Source organism: Ursus arctos, unplaced genomic scaffold, assembly GCF_023065955.2.
Source record: "Ursus arctos isolate Adak ecotype North America unplaced genomic scaffold, UrsArc2.0 scaffold_29, whole genome shotgun sequence".
Classification (NCBI taxonomy): Eukaryota; Metazoa; Chordata; class Mammalia; order Carnivora; family Ursidae; genus Ursus; species Ursus arctos.
The window spans coordinates 14,944,794-14,959,646 of record NW_026622974.1 but is presented as its reverse complement, the minus strand read 5'-3'; positions in this window follow the sequence as shown (position 1 = coordinate 14,959,646).

Genomic DNA, 14,853 nt, shown 5'->3' with positions numbered 1-14,853 from the left:
TGACTGCCTCTGAACTATTGCTTGATCCTAAGAGGGTTCAAGAATGTGCTAGGCAGGGTGCTAGGTATTCTGCGTATGGCATTCCATTAAAACTGCAGAGCAACACATACTATGTAGTAAATGCTCTTTCCCTCCCAATTTCATAAGCAAAAGCAATCCCATGCAGCACATAGCATTTAATCCCCAATCGTGTAAGGGATTTGCCTAAGATGGTAGGTGATAAAGCCGAACTGGAACCCAGGAAATTTCACTACCTATTCTAAGCACTATAAACCCTGAAACTCTGTAAACCCCTGATGGATAGGACACGCTTTTACTCCGATGGTAAATAATGTAAGACAATAATTTGTTAATAAAGGAGTCCTTGCGGGCATCGCTGGCCCCTTCGGGCTTGGCGCTAACTGGAATTGATTTCTGCTCAAAAAAATTGGAAAATGTTAAATATGCCTCAGTTTATCTTTTCAAAGTTCTCCTGCCGGACGAGAGAACCAAAGGAGACCTTCCCACCTCTTGCCCCTGCCCCTGGCAACCCCCAAGAGCAACAAAGCAGCCAGACATCACTCACCGGCCCTTTAGGCTCGCTGTTTCCCCGCCATCTCTGGAGGTGGTGGCTAAGTCCCTGTAGGATCCTGGATCCTCGCTCCCCAGCTTTTGTGTTAGGAACTTTCAGACTTCATTTGAACATTTTTTTCCCCAGACTGAATCCAGAAACCAGCCAGTGTCCAGGAGGTCCTGGGTCTGACCTAGAAACCAAACCATATCTGTGTCAGACTGGGTCCAACATAGAAACTGGACTGCGGCTAGTGTGAGGCATCAGGTAAATACAATTTTAAGGCTAAACAAGTAGGTTACCCTTAGCCTTCGCAAGGATAACCTTGAATTTCTGTGGCCACAGTAGAGAACTTTTAACCACCTTAGATAAGCTTATACACTTACAAAGTGCGCTGGGGAAAAAAGCCTCTCAGTCAGATACTCACAGCAAAGGGTAAAGGGACAATTATTTTTCCTCCTATACAGTTTCTAGTGACCAGGGTGAGACCCTCTGGGACACCCCACTCACTGTGGAGCCTGCAGACAGTACCCTGGGAAAAGCCAGGGAAGAGCAAGAATTCTTAACAAAGTCAGCTCTCCCAGATCTCTACCTACCGTGCCTAGTTGATAGAGAAAGGCAGAATTTTACAACGCCCCTTTCCAAATTCAGACTGACAAGAAAAAACATTGGTTATTGACTTTTTTTCTCTCCTAGGAATAGCTATGCCTTTTTGTTTGTCTCACTTGTGCCTTGAGGACTTGGCTTGGCAACTGTCAGGGTTGTGGGCCCTCAAAATATGGCCAGACAACGAAGGGGAGCAGACTTTGCCACCCCAAAATAGGTCTTGTTAGCATAAGGATTACTTTGAGCTAAAAACAGTCAAAACCCAGCAGATTCAGGAGAAGCGCTTTCCTTCACCTTCAAAGACCGCAGTTTACGCCGGAAAGGGGCCTCACCAGAAAGGGAGCTATTACCAGGGATAGATTTGTATGCAAAATTTTATCTGCCTAAGATTTTCTCAACATCTCTTGCGTTCCTGTGAATGGCATTTCTTCCCTTTGTATCCCTAGACTCCTACACCTTTCCTTAGCTCTAGATATTACATAAGCCATGTTACCCGGCTGCCCTTTGGGTCCTCATATTTTTATGGGCCTCCTATCTACAAAATTTAACTTCTGTTAATCTGTATCAATTTAACTATTAGACCAGCCAAAAAACGTAGAAGGGAAGAATGGGAAAAAATGTCCTGTCCCTTCAACAGAACTGTGGGTTGCCTCCCATTTATGGCCAGATATAGCTAGATGGGATTGTGGGTTCCACTCCATTTACAGCTAGCGTCCTACTGACTATTTCCAGCTCTCGGGGGAATTGTCTAGGTCTTTCTTTCTTTTGCTTATCTTTGGGAGTTGCTCTGGATCTTGGAAGTGTGGCATCTTTTGCACCCTCTTTGAGGACTCCCCTTATGCCCATGGGGTTGTTCAGTGATGCAAGGGATATTTACTATTTGTCCTAGTACAACCTGAAAATTTGTCCTAGTAAATAAAACCTGTAAAAGGATTTTTCTTAAGCAGCTCTATGGTTAGAAGTTGGCTAAATTAGAGGCTGATATTCAGAGCCCGATAGAAACTTTTTTTTTTTTAGGTCTTCTCCTCTAAGCTAAAATAAAACTGTGTACCCAGATGGAAAGAAAACACATTCTGAAGCCATTGTGGAAGAATTTACTAAAATATGTCAAAGACACACAGCTCTAAATCCAGAACACAGGGATCTCTTGATTTCCATCTTAACTTAAATTCCTATCCCTAATACTAAGAAACAAACTAGAAATCCTGTAGTTGAATGGCTTGGTCAGTCTCCTTATTATTCGGGTTGCAACTGAATTCTTTGAGGAATTAAAACAACTGTATTTGTCTTACAAATAGTCTTTGCAAGAACGGAAACATAGCTCTAGAAACAATTCAAAGCCCACCTTTCCTTTCTGCCAATCCCCAGACCTCCCCTATTCATCTCAAAAGGTATGCAGATGTTGTAAAAGACCTGGATTTGGGAAAGAGAGTCCTTCCGGGGAAACTTAAATCCTTTCTCTCTGGTCCTGAGATGTAGATTTTCTACCTGGTCTTCCCTAGGGTCCCAAAGCCAAGTCTTAAAATGCAAACTTCAGGGAGGTGATTCTCATGGGACAAACCTGAATTGATAGTTAAAAAAAAAAAAAATTGTAGAAGATTCTTAAGATTCTCTTTCTCCGCTTCCCTCTGCCCCTACTCCTACCTCCCGAGCCCCCACTCATGCTCTCTCTCTTGCTCTCTCACTCACTCTCTCTGAACATATTAGAGCATTTACTAAGAACATACAGTGATACTACAATGCCTAAATATGGTCTTAAAATGAAAAGAAACAGAGCTCTCCTTCCCTCAAATGCATGCCTTTCAGAAGTACCATTATTGCAGAAAAATGAGCCATTTCTTTTAACACAAAAATCACATGGCCTTTTCATCCTCCTTTGTATAAAAGAAATGTTTACTTACTTAAGAAGTTTATTTTCCCGAGCACATTATCAAATTTGTTTCTACTTAAACATCAACACGGGAGCATTCCTCACGCCGTGGGATTATTATTTTGAGATAATTAAAGAGCACACGGAATATGCATATGGCAGATCAACATAAACCACACATACCAAAGCCGCTGCTGAAATTGTGTCAAAAACACAAACAAACAAACAGATAGCTCAGAAGCTTAGGTTGTATAATATATTCCATTTGAGATCGTCTACAAAGGCTTGGAAAACTACTCAGAACTGCAACACATTGTAGAACTTCAAAGGACAAGAAAAAAGCATGTAAATGGTTTTGTTTTTGTTTTCCTTTGTTCTCGTTTTCCCGAGTTGTGAAAGAGGAGCTCACGGAGTCCCATCAGCAGCCATGCCTAAGAATGACCCACCTAACAGTCGTGCCATCGAAGCCTAACGAAAAGACATTATTCTCTATGCCAAACACCATGAATTGTTTCCCAAAGCTTACATGAAGCCTATGGAAATATCTTACCTGGACCATACGGTGTTGGCTTTTTTTTTTTAATGGAATTATTTATCAACATTTAAAATGAGGATATTTCTGATATTTCAGATTTTCTTTCTGGTAACTCTGATCCCCCATTTGGTGGGGGCCACTGAATAGCAACTGTCCCTCTTCACAACCCACCGTCCTCTTCACTCCCTTCCCCTAGCCTCTCTTACTTCCTCCCACTTTTTGCCTGGTTCCGACAAGCACCTAAGTTTACAATTCTTGCCTTTCCCCAAGTTCCATCCTCCAATTTCCACATTTCTGTTCACAGCACACCCATTTACATAATTTACGCTTAAACAATTTTTCAGGCTTTCTCCCCCCCCCCCCCCGCCCCCCTTCTCTGTTTATCCTTTATCCATCCCCAATCAGTCACAGGGTCCACATGTCCATAAGACATAATATCACCGACCTCATCCAGGACATGATTTAATGCCTACATTACTTTAAGCAGACTCCTACCTTACTTTCTGACTCTCTTTTCCAAAACTGAACCCCCAACTTAACTAACCAGGGTAATTTTCCTAAATTTGTTGACCTTTTCACTTACCTATACATACTTACTGGTCTTGTCAGGGTATTCTGAAGCTTATCCTTAGAACCATAACACATTTTGGGTCTCTTTTTGCCCCCTACCCCAAGTGACTTCTTTTGGGAGACCTAGGGTTTTCCTTTGCCCTCTAGGACCAATGACCTTTCTCTTTTCCAATATCCTTTAGTGCTGATTATCTAATGATACGATGCTAATTATTTCCTCTTAGCTTCTGTTTTTTTCATGCTTAATTCTCTATCTCCTAGTAGATCACAGACACTTCCATGGTACAAACTAGGTTTTCTTCTGCATGTTCAGCAATGTGGTGGGCAGTCCATGATATTTTATTAAACATATTTCCTTAAATGAAGGGAATTGAATTATATACATCGAAACACCAACCCCATATAGTGCAATTTTAAACCAAGATAAAGAATCTTTGAACAGGGGAAGGAACCAGCAACACACTGAGTGAGAGAGAGTGTGTTGAAATACACTTAGGTTTTTATGACATTCGGACAGACGAACATTTGGACCCCTACCACCACCTAACTGTTATGAGATCAGAATCAAATTCTTTAAGCGTAGAATTCCATAGTCCTTAGTTATAAGTTGAAAATAACAATTCAGATTATCATATCAACCTGACAAAGGTGTCTCAAAAATGAAACATATTTATCTATTTAACATGCAGTTTACACTGCCTAGAGACAGGTAGCACTGGACACACACCAAGTACCTTATAATATTAGAATTGTATTTTAGAAAGGTAAATCGAAATAAGGTCATCCAGACAGAACTCAAAACAGAGCAAGGGTCTACATGCAAAGAAGTAAAAACATCTTCAAGAAAGAGTGGACTAACTTCCATAAGGAGAATTCATTATAATTTATTCACATATTCATTTATGAAATAAATATTTCCGTATGTCCTAGTCTGTACCCAGCACCATGCTACACAGTGAAGATATTGTAACGAGAAAAACTAGACACATCCTAACCTCATGGGATTAATAATCTGGTAAAGGAAAGAGAGACAGACATTTAGGGAAAAAATGACAAATATTATGAGTATTATAAAGAAGGAATACACAGTACCATGGCAGCGTGGCTGAATGGAAGCCTGGATGGGAGGGGTTGCACAAAGAAAAGCTAAAGAGACAGAAGCTATACCATCAAAGCCTTATAAATACATTCAGGATTTGGGATATGATTGTTAGGGATAATAGGATTCCACTGAAGGACTTCAAATATGAGAATAATGAGGTCATACTAATTTTTATTGTTGTCCTTTGGGCTTTTAAAAATGTTTTTATTTTGAGATAATAGTCACTGTGACTTTTAAAAGTAACTTTTTCTTGGAAAATGATCAGGGAAGAGGAAAACTGGATGTGAAGAGATGGGTATAAAGGCTACTGTGGTGATTCAGGTACAGTGAGTATATTTTTAATTTCATCCTTCGTCTCTTTAGGGGACATCCCATTCCTATTCCTAATCTAAATGGTGTTCTTGAAGCTAACACCGTTCTTCCTTTCCTGGGGTTCAATGCCAGACTAGCCGCCTTTCTCATCACTGTACTGGCCCTGGAGTGAATAACATAGCAATGTATATTACTAAATAAAGATGGCAAACCAGTTCTTTTTGAGGGGCTGGTAGGGGTGCTGAGAAAAAGATCATCTTTCTTCTGGTGGGAAAGCCAATGCTAAGGATCATATAAGTCTGAGCTGTAGCAAGAAAAGAGCAAGCTTAAAAAGCTAACCCAGAAGAAAGCAGAGCTAAGTGGTAATTTGGATTTCCGTCACTGAAAACTACAAAATCCTGAAACCAGCATGGTGGTGGAGGGAATTAAAAAAATAAAAAGAACAATATACTATGTAAAACTGAATTTAAAAAGAATATAAAGTCATCCTTAGCATTTAAAAAATAGCTTGACTCCAACTTAAGATATTAGGTGTACGTGAAAATACTCACACATGCAATATATTCAAGATGTTTGTTGAATTTTATCTGATGAAGAATGAGAAATTTGAAGTAGAATATTTGTGTCAATTTAGTCACCAAATTCTATCATAAACATGGTATAAAAATGTCTAGCCCTAGCTTTCCAAAGCACAGATGGCGTTCACAACTTTATTTTCTGTTTTTCTGTCTCTCAGCACAGCTCTGAAGCAGTACGCTACCCAGGTGGCAGAACCCAGTGGCACTTCTGGATTCATTCTACATATAGTCATTCCGAGGCAGGCTGCTACATGGCTCTGGCCTTTGTTGGGTTTGGCAGTCACTCTCTACTGATTCTGAAACTATGAACACAGTGAGTTCTTGTAGTAACAAGTTATCTTCTTAAGTAGTATCCAAACTACATCCTATCAGCGATGCTTTTCCAAGAAGTCATGCTTAACACAGAATGATTTCAAAATAGACTGAATAACCAGGACCTAGCTCAGTTTCCTCAACAACAACCCTGTGCTTGCTTAACGCCCTTCCACTAAGCTGATGACATGGGAAACGGACCAAATTGAATCTAAGCATGCCAATGGAAGCTACCTACATTTGCTTTTATTTTAGGGCTTGATATTTCCAAGAAAGACAACATATTCGTAGAGTGTGTTTTACCGGATTAAGTCCCACTGCCTGCACTGTCACTTACCCAAGCTCTGAAAGAACCTTACTAAGGGATTTGTGATTACCTGTAACTACAGACTTTTCTTTGCTATTGGACTTGTGAACCACACATTCACGCTCTTATCTAACAGCTTGAGGAAACATTTCCTCCCTGCAGTTTCCATGACCGTATGCTTTTCTGAGTCTCCTGTACTGTTGACACCTCATTCTTCAATTTCTTTTTGCTTTCTGATTCTGTGAGCCAAGATTCTATTCAAAGCTGTGCATACCTCACTCCCCACCTCTCGTTCTCCCTGACTTTAGTTCAGCTCCCTATTTCTATCAAAAAGAAACCTCGCATATATATATCTATATCTATATCCATCTGTCATGTTAAACTCGACATCCTCAAAGTAAAACAATCAAATTTCTTTCTTTCTTTCTTTTTTTTTTTTTTAAGATTTTATTTATTCATTCGACAGAGATAGAGACAGCCAGCGAGAGAGGGAACACAAGCAGGGGGAGTGGGAGAGGAAGAAGCAGGCTCATAGCAGAGGAGCCTGACGTGGGGCTCGATCCCATAACGCCGGGATCACGCCCTGAGCCGAAGGCAGGCGCTTAACCGCTGTGCCACCCAGGTGCCCCCAAATTTCTTTCTAACTGTGCCTTTAGATAATGTTTCTTCAAATAAAGTGAGGCACAAACAAAACACATTTATTTTGAGTACTAAAAATAAAAAGGAACATGTTTGAATATTTAATTTTCTTAAATGCGGTTAAATAAAATTTCTCATAAAAAGCTATAAAATACTTTCAAAAAGACAATCTATCCTCGTTCATATTAAATTGTATTTGAGAGAGAAAAAGATGCACCTCTTATTTTCCTCCCATGTTGTTTTTGTTGACTTAAGTTTTTGCATTTTTCGTAATTGCCTTCGCCTCGCAGCAAAAATATTAATATACCTACTGTTTTTCAAAAGTTGATCTCCAGTAGCCTATACCATTTATTTTTACCTGCATTTAAATGAGAGAGTCTCATCCAGCTGGATTCCTTTACCGCGTGCTGCTGCATATTTGGATGAATAGATCTAATATGAATTGCTACCTTCGTTGTAACACCGAGCGGGACATTTAAATGAAACACCTCCTTTAATCGTCATGATGACACCATGAGGTAGCTATACCAAGGATTTCAGCTAGGGTTTGAACTCAGATCAGCTTCATCCAATGCCTGCACTATTTCTACAACACCAGGCTTATACCCTAATAAATAAAGCATATTCCACGCAATGTGCTACATTGTGTATTTTCTCTTTTAAGGGGGCCATTGGGCTTATAAAATTCTGCAAGTATATTTTGTTGATCTATTCTGATCTCATAGTGTCTAACGTTTACATCAAAAGCTGTGAGGCCAGGGTTAAGCACCTAAAACCACGCTTAAATAAATGCGCTCATGAAAGCACAGAAAGATATTTAAGTTTCCAAAATAAAGCAAACACTGGAGACTTAGGAACAGTTCTTAATGACTTAACTTACTCCTTTAGCATGAATTTACAGAATGGCAATCTAACATATTAGGGGCAATAATTAATTTTTTAACTTTGTTTTCAACTTTTCAAAATATTTGTTTTCTCCACCTGGTGAAATGACATTGACAAAATCACCTAACTTCTCACTTGACATATAATAGCTTTGATGGTAAATATTTTGATACAAATATTTGTAAAATATGTATTTTTACTTAATCTAAAGTAGGGATTATATCTTTTTCCATTGTCATATATGAGTTAAAATAAAACTTTATAAATATATATATAAAACTTTATAAATAGCCCACATTAATGTTGAAAAATGTCAAATCACAATTTCTAAGTTTTCTTAAGATAATATATTAACAAGGTAAAAAAAATAAAATATCACAGAATTTATGAAGATCCCACTCTTGGAGGCAAAAGTCATGCTCTTCTTTTGGTTTAGCTCTTTCAATAGTTGGTCCCATCATATAAATGTGTGTGTGTGTGTGTGTGTGTGTGTGTGTGTGTGTGTCCTGAGCCACCAGTTTTTAAAAAGGTCATTGGGGGCGTCTGGGTAGCGCAGTCGTTAAGCGTCTGCCTTCGGTTCAGGGCGTGATCCCGGCGTTCTGGGATTGAACCCCACATCAGGCTCTTCTGCTGGGAGCCTGCTTCTTCCTCTCCCACTCCCCTGCTTGTGTTCCCTCTCTCACTGGCTGTCTCTCTGTGTCAAATAAATAAATAAAATCTTTAAAAAAAAAAAAAGGTCATTGATTCTCCATTAGAAAAGATAGGGAATATCTCTTACTACACTCCTATCATTCTCCAGATATATAGATATTATCTATATTATAATATATATCTATAATATATCTATCTATAGATATTATCTTTATATATATAGATATTATCTATCTATAACATATATACATATACATAATATACACAGCTGTTCTTATAACTATATTTAAATTATATTCTTATAGCTCTTTATTATTATTATTATTATTATTATTATTATTATTATTATTATTTTTAGGTAGGCTCCATACCCTGCAAAGAGCCCAATGCAGGGCTTAAACTCACAACCCCGAGACCAAGACCTGCGCTGAGATTAAGAGTCTGACGTTTAATTGACGGAGCCACCCAGACTCCCCTTCTAGCTCTATCTTTGTTCCATCAATTTTAATCAATAATTTCTCCACCTGCCTGTAGAAGATGAGAATCTTGTGTCTACATTTCCCTCTTTCTTGTTCTCCTTTTTCCCTTGAACCTCTTTCTACATTCTACATTTTACATTTTAACATCAATTTTGAAAAAAGTTATACTCTATTCTTCATCCAAACATAAATCATCAATTGTGAATCCATCAGTTGTGCCTAATTGTGGAAAACTAATAAAAGATCATTTAAATTTTGTTCACTCTAAACCTGGGCTTGATAGTGAATATGAATATACTGAAGTTGAAACAAAATTGGGAGGGAGCTCAAACACTAGCAAAAACTCATTCCAATTTGCATCCCCCAGCCACTGCTCAGGATCCTTAATGTAGGCTGGCTGTGCATTGCTAGGCATAGCATCATGGGTATTCTCTGGGTTCTGTTTGTTTACCCAAAAACTTGCATTACAAAACTTCCATTTGAAGACATCTCAATTAGAGACAATTTAACTTCTCTTGGGAACAGATATAAATGGAATAGAAGAACAGATGCTTTCTTAGCTCAACCACAAAATCTAGGTAATTTATGATTTGAGATATGTGATATAAGGTCACCAAGGTACGGGAAAATGGCCTTTCAGAAAGAACAAAGAGAAAGGTCTTTGGAAGTGAGTAAGGATAGTTCAGGACATATTCCCACAAGCAGGGCATGGGGGATATTCTTTTGGATAATAAATAGTCCTAAGATTCCAATAGATAAATAACCTGTGATTCACATGATAGTGTTTCCGGAGATCCCAACAGATGAGGGTACAAGGAACTCAGTCTTCCTAGCCAGAGGCGGCATGATTAATAAGTGCTGAAGAGGTTGAAGTTGCACTATACAACAGATAATGTGACTCTACCATGTCTCAAAAGAAGTATCAGAGTGGATTCACAACCTATGATAATACCGTAAATATGAACCCCAAGGCCTTAAAGGGCAGCTCTACTGACATCTTCCTTAATGCAGCTGAGGCAATTCCTGTCCCCCATTTCTTATTCTTATACGTGCACATGCAAATAGAGTATTCGTTTTAAAAATATGGCTTTAACCTTGTTAAGATATTATCTCAAAATCAAGAAAAGCAATTAACTTCACTTTCTTCCTGTGTCTACCAATTTATGTGACTCAGAAAACATTATCTGATGAAAGTAAAATAAGTCATATTTTAAAGATACTCTATATCTAGCTTGAGTTTTCTCATCTGTTATACACACCACAATTTGGGGTGCAAAAATATAACCTCACATTTGTCCTAACATGAAACAGTTGGACATGTCAGAGATTAAGAGATATAACCCAAAGAAGCAAGCAAAAAAAATTCAAAAGTTATATGTCTACAAATATATAATTATATATTACATTTAATTATAGACATAATTACATATCTACAGATTATATGCATACACACATACACACACACATCCCTCAGGATTATATCAAGATATATATCTCCTCTATCTATCTATCATCTATCTATTATCTATCTATCTATCTATCATCTATCTATTATCTATCTATCTATCATTTGCCACAGGCCACAAAAATAAAAATCGTCCAACTATGTGAATAAAATGAGAAAGGACAGAAAAATTTGTACTTACCTCTCCAAATATCAGTAGGATTTAGTTTTTTTTTTTTTTTAAAGATTTTATTTATTTATTCATTTGACAGAGATAGAGACAGCCAGCAAGAGAGGGAACACAGGCAGGGGGAGTGGGAGAGGAAGAAGCAGGCTCATAGTGGAGGAGCCTGATGTGGGGCTCGATCCCATAACGCCGGGATCACGCCCTGAGCCGAAGGCAGATGCTTAACTGCTGTGCCACGCAGGGGCCCCAGGATTTAGCTTTTATTGAAGAAGCAATTACTGAGAAACCCATCCGATGATCTTTTAATTCAGAATAAAAGGATATATAACAAGTAATCCATGGGAAAAATGCATAAGTTGCCTAACTAAAGAATCTGCGGCAGGTAGAAATAAAGGAGGACAGGAAAAAGAGGTAAGTCTTTAGCGTATCATTTCATTGAGTATGTTTTTCAACCTGGACATGTAAATCAGATAAACTGATGGCTGTCAATCGGGTGGGGAACCAAAATGAGAGGAAATTAGCTTTGTAACTGATGATCAATGTGAACTGAACAGAAATGAATAAAATGCAAACTAAACACCTGTAACTTCCAAGACACAAGTTTCACTGTGAACCTACCATTTCCGAGATCTGCTGACACATAAAGTGAAATGTGGCAACATGAAGCAAGAAGTGAACCCCAAACCAGAGAACATGGCGAAGTTAATAAGAAAGCTGTTTCAAGAGTAAATGACCACGTTCACTGCTGTTCCAAGTTGTACCTCTGATCATCATTATACAATTCTGGATTAAAAAAAAAATAGAACTTCTAAATAGGATCTCTTTTATCTTTTATTAATTACAAGCAGACACATTTGATATGAAAAAAAGCTTAAATACTACTCCATCTGTCTTCCTCCTCACAAAAAAGTAGAAAGAAATAAGAAAATAGATAAATGTATTTTAGTGAAAGAGTTTCTGAAGAAAACAGAAGTTCAAAGAAGTCGAAAACAAACTCAGAGATGAAAGAAGGTATAATTCCCCAGCTATAGGATTTGAAAAATATACAGTAAAAATTAAAGAAAGAAATAGAAGTTGGGAATATGCAAAGAGATACTAGGGTCTTCTACCTCCAGCCATTATGAGATAACAAGGAATGAATTTACTGTCCCATCTTAATCAGAAAACTAGACAAAACTAGTAAAGTAACAGTTTTTATTTGCTGGATGACAACTAATGCAGAAATGTAATCTCTAAAAGAAGGAAAATTAAGAAAAACCTATAGTCACTCCAACTTTCTGCCTGAAAGCACAATTCACACTGCAGAGCACGCTGGTCTCACCGAGTAAAGTAGACACAGATCAGATTTCAGGAAGCCTGAGGCAGCTGGAAGTTACAGAACTAAATTCCAGACTGGAGAGTGTTAGACAAAAAAAAGAACTCCAGAAATTGACATGAAGTCCCATAGAACTCTTGTAGTATCAAAAGATATACATCTGTGAGGCCTCCTGGGTAGCGCAGTCGTTAAGCATCTGCCTTCGGCTGGGGGCGTGATCCCGGCGTCCTGGGATCGAGCCCCACATCAGGCTCCTATGCTGGGAGCCTGATTCTTCCTCTCCCACTCCCCCTGCTTGTGTTCCCTCTCTCGCTGGCTGTCCTCCTCTGTCAAATAAATAAATAAAATCTTTAAAAAAAAAAGATATACATCTGTGGGTTCAACTCTATAAGGTCAGACAATGGGTAATTAGTCATCTTTAAGGTGAATAATCCCTAAAGCTCACACAGAACCAGAATTCATTTAAATTCCCACCAGCTAGATTGAAAAGATTCTGTGGATCACTCGGGGAACACCTACTAGAGCACCTAACCTACCCCTAGTGCAAAAAACTAGTCCAGACTTACCCTAAACAAAATTTAGAAATAGAATCTAAAGGTTCAAACTGAAGAGCAAATAATCAACTGGATAAAAGGCCAACTCTCTGAAAATAAGACCACAAAATCAGATACTCAATAGCATAAAATCTGTAACGCCCAGCACCGAATCAAAACTAATGTGCATATCAACAAGCATGAAAATGTGATCCATACACATGAGAAAAGTTATCTAATAAAAACAGACTAAGAAATAATAAGAGTGATGAAATTAACATAGAAGGATGTTAGCACAGCTATTATAACTATTTTTAACTATGGAAAGGAAAGCATGAATGTAGGGAGGACAGAAATAAAAGATATAAAAGATAAGATGTATAACTTCTAGGACGACAAATATAAGATCTGAAACAACAATTCACTGGGTAAGATTAACAACAGGACATCAATGGAGAAAAAATTCAGTGAACTTGAAAACAGCAATATAAACTATTAAAAATGAAAGACAAGAAAAAATGATTTAAAAATAATAATAGTGACTTATGGAACAGTCTCAAGTGAGCTAACATATTTATAATTGGAGATCAAAAAGTAGGAATTGAGTTGAAACAATATTTGAAAAAGCAAGTCGAATATTTTTCAAATTTGATATAATTCATACACTCACAGATAAAAACTATGCTGTCTATAAGATATCTACTCTAAACATAATGATAGAAGTTGAGTGAAAGAGAAAGCATATAACATGCAAACACATACTAAGGATAGAATGACTATTAAATCAACAAAATAGATTTCAAAATCAAAAATATTACCAAAAATAAGAAAGATTTCATAATTATTGCAATGTCAATTTATTAACAGGAAGTAAACTGAAATGTGCATGCATTAACAAAATAGGGCTTCAAAATACATAAAGCAAAAACTGACAGAGCTGAAAGAAAAATATACAAACCCACAAAGCTATTTGGATACATCAGTGCTCCCCTTTCAGTAATTTAGTAAACAAGTAGACAGAAATTCAGTAAGGATATAGAAGACCTTGGTAATCTCCTTCAGCCAACTTGACCCTGAGGACATTTATAGGCAAGTCCAGGAAAGCAGCAGGATGCATATTGTGCTCTAGTTCATACAGGACATTCACCAAGACATACCATATCTGAGGCCATAAAATGGTAAGACCTATTTTAATAAGTTTAAATTTAAATTTAATTTAGTAAATTTAATAACAACTGCAATCATACTGAATATGTTTGCCACCAAAATGAAACTAGCTTAGCAATGAATAGCATAAAAATATCTAGGGAAAAAACCCAAAATATGTAGACATTAAAAAGTACACTATAAAATAGCAATTGGGTTAGAAGGGAATCATAAGGAAAATTAGAAAATACTTTATAAAGGAAACACATATAAAAATGGTGGTATACAGCTAAAGCAGTGTTTAAAGGGAAATTTATAGCTTTAAATAACTATTTAAAAAGAACATCAATGACTTCAACTTCAATGTTAAGAAGCTAGAAAATGAAGAGCAAATTAAACACAAAATATGCAGAAGGAAGTAAATAATAAAGAGCAGAAATCAATGAAATGGAAAACAAAAAACACTAGAGAAAACTAACAAAACTAAAAACTGTTTTAGAAAAGATTGATAAAATTGATGAACTCTTAGCGAGATTGTTCATTAAAAAACAGAAGCACAAATGACCAAAATAATGGAAGAAAGAAATTACCAATATAGTGCTTTATATTATACACACTTTAAAGATATTCAAAGTATAATAAATATTATGGACTTTATGCCAATAAATTTTACAACTAAGATGAAATGGACAAATTATACAAAAGATGCAAACTATCAAAATTATTTCAAGAAAAATAGAAAATCTGTATATCTACATCAATAAAAGTAATTCAATACACAATGAAACATCTTTCTACAATGAATTACTCTCAGACTGCTCCATTGGGAGAA